The 4,526-nt window shown below is 52.5% G+C and overlaps 1 long non-coding RNA gene across 2 annotated transcripts; it reads left to right on the top strand.

The window, feature by feature from the left end:
* The first annotated feature begins 82 nt into the window (after positions 1 to 82).
* LOC142077266 (uncharacterized) lies at positions 83 to 3,070 on the top strand. 2 transcript variants are annotated; one of them, XR_012671670.1, is made up of 3 exons: positions 83 to 1,291; positions 1,411 to 1,523; positions 2,673 to 3,070. It is a non-coding gene; the product is annotated as an uncharacterized LOC142077266 (long non-coding RNA). The 2 variants fall into 2 exon arrangements; XR_012671669.1 differs by having other exon boundaries at positions 83 to 1,523.
* The last annotated feature ends 1,456 nt before the right edge of the window (positions 3,071 to 4,526 follow it).

The raw sequence follows: 4,526 nt of genomic DNA, 5'->3' as shown, positions 1-4,526 counted from the left end.
ATTCCTTTTTTATCAACTTATCCATCTCACTGTTCTTTTCCCTGTATCTTCCTTTCTCTGCTCCTCGGTCCTTCTTCCTCATTTTATTTTTTTCTTTCTATTCCTGTGTCCTGTTCCCCTTCACTGTATTTTCGTTCTCTGTATCTGCTGCTCCAGTAACGATTGCCGAGTTGTCTCGGTACAGGCACCGAGCCCCGGAGCAGACTCGCTCCTGGAACTTAAATGCATTAACGAATAAACACTTGCTGCCTCCTTTGCTCTCATGGCTGTGCCTGTAGTCCTTTGTACATGGTGAGTGACTGTCAGAGTCCAGGGGAGCAGGCTAAATAGCGGGTGTGAGGGGCCATGGCTGCAGCTGTGGGCTGGGGCTGGAGGAGCTCCAGGGGGGGCCAGTGAGGCTGATGGTGATGGCCCCTCTGTGTCAAAGGGCTGTAGCCCCAGGGGATGGTGCTGCTGGGGCACGCGTGCCTGAGCGTGCCGATGAGCCACACATTTCTGACGCACTGGTGCAACAGGCTGACGGTCAGTTGGAGTCAGGCCCCCTCAGGGCTGCTTCCAGGGATTTTCTGAGAGCCGGTGGAGAGGAAGCAGGAAGAGGCGCAGGAGATGGCTGCCCCCACCCCTCTGGGTACCCGGAGGCCTTCCCACCCCCTGGAAAAGGTGCTGGGTGCCTCCCCAACTCAAGAAAACTCCTCCAGCCCTGCTCACCCCCTGCAGCTGTCTCCAGCTCCAGCACCTCCCTTGAAGCCTGTCCCGTAGCCACAGACTGCCCCCAAACCCTGTCCTCACGGCAGCAAACTGGCCCTTGAATATGCTTTATTCTCCATAAATGCAGGTGCTATTAGCATCAGGTCGGGGAAAGAGCGGTGTCTCCAGGAGCTCCTGCAGAAGGAGGGGTTCCTGCCTGAGGAGAGCTACAGTCATCACTGTGGATAACGGTTGCTTGCTCTTTCCCTCTCCCAGAGGCAGCACCGAGGACTCGGTCGTTGGTTCCTCTCCGGGGATGTTGTTGATTGCGTCTGGCTCAGGTTTGCGTGGGTCGCCTTTGGCCTCATTCCCCTAGCGGCATGGGCGAAAAGGGACAGCTGGACGCTTACTGGCTGTGGGCAGGAGCTGCTGCGGCTGAAGCTGGAGAGGCCAGAAAAAGGTAAAGCAGCTGAAGAATAAAATAAAGAGGATCCATCTGGCAGCTGCCTCCAGCTGCAGGCAGGAGCCAGCCTGCCTCACCAGGTGAGGGAGCATCCTTTTAGCATAGTCCTCGGCAGATCCGATCACCAACGTGCACCGCACGGTACGTCTGTACGCGTAACTGAAAGCACGCTACAGCCACGCAGAGTGTGCGCGTGTGAGGCTATGTATCTGGTAAGCCTTGTATTGTAAATGCTGTGAGACACTGATTTATTCTCTCAGGTGGATGACAGTCAAGCGACCGCAGCTACGGAGGAGGAAGGAGACAGAGAGGGAGAGACAAAGATGTGTCTGAACTGTGAAATTCTCCAGCAGCTCTGAGAGCGGGAGCTGCGGTGAGTCCTGGAGCCTCAAGGCCGTGTAGTTCCTCTTCTGCATCCTGGTCCCTCCCTGCCCCCCCGTTCTCTTTCTCTTACTGCGGTCATTTTTTTTTTCTTCTCTGCACCTCTCCCTCTCTCGTTCTCCAAGTCCCCGTCTTTATCTATCATTATACTTTCCCGGTTTCTTTTTTTCTCTGCGCTTCTATCCTGTTCCTTGTCCCTCTTTTTCATCCTCTGTCTCTGTCCTGCAGTCCATCACTAGTTTTGTCTTTCTCCATCTATCTGTCTTCCTATCCCAATTTCTTAAATTTCTCCCAGTCTGCCCATTAGCCCTTCACAGTTCCTACCCCCCCCACCTCCATCTGTCTCCATGTCCCTATTTTTTAATTCCCCTCTCTCTGCCCTGTATTCTAGATACATTTTTCCTTTCTTAGATTCTCTTGTTCCTATGTTTTCATTTCTTCCCTCTCTGTCCCATGGCCCATTTTTGTCTGTATCGTTCTTTCTCTGTCTGGCTCCCTGTCCCTATTCTTTAATTCCTCTGTCTCTCCCCTTCAGCTCATCGAGTTTTTTTGGTATTTCTGTTTATCTCTGTCCATATCACAGTCACCTTTTTTAAATCCTCCCTCTCTGCCCTGTGGCTCATCACTATTCTTTGTTTTTATCCATCTCCGTCTGTCTGGTTCCCTGTCATTTCCTCCTCTCGGGCCTGTAGCCCATCGCTAATTTTTTTCCTCTGTGCCTCTCTCTCTGTGGGTCCCTTTTCCTATTTTTCAATCCCCCTTCTCTGCCCTGTAGCCGATCGCTGTTGTATTGGGTTTACGCGGTAAGGTTTTGTTAGCTGGGGCGGGGCAGGGGCTGCAAGGGTGGGTTCTGTGAGAAGGGACCAGGAGTCGCCCCCATGTTGGGCACAGCCAGTTCCGTCTCTGAGACGGATCTGCTGCCGATCAAAGCTGAGCCCATCAGCAACGCTGGTAACGCTGGACGTTTAAGAAGGGCTAAAAAAAGCTGTGCAGAAGCTGCAATAGAGGAAATGTGAGTGTTAAAGAGCCCTGCAGACATCAAGGTCAGTGGGAGGGGGAGGAGGTACTCCAGGCACCGGAGCAGAGATTCCCCTGCAGCCTGTGGTCGAAGAACACGGTGACGCAGGTTGTTCTCCTGCAGCCCGTGGAGGTCCACGGTGCAGCAGGCGTGCATGTGCAGCCCGTGGAGGACCCCACGCCGCAGCGGGTGGATGTGCCCGAAGGAAGCTGTGACCCCGTGGAGAGCTAGCGCTGGAATGGGCTTCTATCAGCACTTGTGGCCCTGTGGGAGGGACCCCACGCTGGAGCAGAAAAAGAGCGTGAGGAGGAAGGAGCGGCAGAGATGACGTGCGATGAACTGCTCGCAACCCTCGCTCCCTGTCCCCCTGCGTTGCTCGGGGGGAGGATGTAGAGAAGTCGGGAGCGAAGATGAGCTTAGGAAAAAAGAATAGGGTGGGGGGAAGGTGTTTTTTAGATGTTCTTATTTCTCTTTATCCTACTCTGATTTTGATTGACAATAAATTAAATTAATTTCCCCAAGTTGAGTCTGTTCTGCCTGTGATAGTAATTGGTGAGCGATCTCTTTGTCCTTATCTCAACCTACAAGCTTTTTTGTCGTATTTTCTTCCCCTGTCTTGTTGAGGAGGGGGAGCGATAGAGCAGTTTGGCAGGTGGCCAGCCACGGTCAACCCACCACAGTTTTCTTATATCAGCGTCTGTGTGCCTATTTTTTAATTCTTGCCTATGTTTCTTGTACCCCATCGCTCTTGAAACTTTCTTTTAACCTCTCCATCCCTATCTTTTTAATTCTTGCGTATGTTTCTCCAACGCAGTCGCTTTTTAAATTTTCTTGCTACCTTTCCCTCTCTCAGTCTCCCTGACCTAATTTTAATTTCTTGCCGGTTTCCTGCACACCATTGCTTTCTAAATTTTCTTTCTACGACTCCCTCTATCCATTTCCTTGTTTATAATTCTTAATTCTTCCTTTTCTGTCCTGTATCCTGTTGCTTTCTGCACTTTCTTTCTACATCTCCCTGCCCCTATTTGTTAGTTCTTGCCTATCTTTCTTGTACCCTGTTGCTTTTTGAAAGTTTCTTTCCACGTCTACCTTTGTCTAGCTCCCTGTTTCTGTTTTTTATTTCTTGCTTATGTTTTTTTTCCCCTATCACTTTAGAATTTTTCCCTGTCCCTTGTCTTGTCTCTGTTTTGTCCTGCTGGTTCCTTCCGCCTCTCTCTCCCGCTCCCCGTCTCTCTTATTTTTTCCTCCCTCTCTCTGTCCCTGTTGTTTTCTGCAATCTCTCTGCTCTCCTCTCTCTACACAATTGTCCTACTCCCCACCCCTCTCTTTTTCGCAGTGTCCTGTTTTCTGGCTCCCTGTACCACACCTCTTCTCTATGTTCTTCTGTCCTTCCTCCTGCTTTTCTCTTCCCTTTTCTTCCTCTTTCCCGCTGCATTTGCACACCAAGCCTTGCAGCCAATTCACTGCTGGGATTTCTTACGTGCATTAATGAATAAGCTTTTCCTGGCCTTCTCTGTGCCCCTGGATATGTTTGCAGCCCCTGGGGCAGGGCTCGTGGCTGTGGACAGGTGCAGGGGAGAGGGTGATGTGCTGTGGCACTTTGCCAATGGCCCCTGCTCCAATGGGCTGGGGCAGCCTACGTGTGGCCAGTGAGGCCGAGAATGGGCTGGCCCTGCTGTGCTAAGGGGCTCTCGCTGTAAAGGGGGCTGCCTGGGCACGCCTGCCTGAGGGAGCTGACGAAGGGAAAACTGGCTGTGGAGGGAATCCGAGGGGGTCCCAGAGGCAGCTGCCTCCAGCAACGAATGGCCAGCGGCGAGAAAGGATCCCGCCAAGCCGCCATCGACAGAGTGGACGCCAGCATGCGGTGCTGGGAGCTCGTTGTCTCCGCTACGTGCGTGAGCCACCGTGTGTCAAGGAAGCCTTGTGGATGAGGAGCATCTGGGCGTCCGCTGCGTGCTGCAGAACGGGTGAGGGTCG

This window comes from Calonectris borealis, unplaced genomic scaffold (assembly GCF_964195595.1).
Source record: "Calonectris borealis unplaced genomic scaffold, bCalBor7.hap1.2 HAP1_SCAFFOLD_189, whole genome shotgun sequence".
Lineage (NCBI taxonomy): Eukaryota > Metazoa > Chordata > Aves > Procellariiformes > Procellariidae > Calonectris > Calonectris borealis.
Note: the sequence above shows the minus strand (reverse complement) of the source record. Positions and strands in the feature narration are given on the sequence as shown.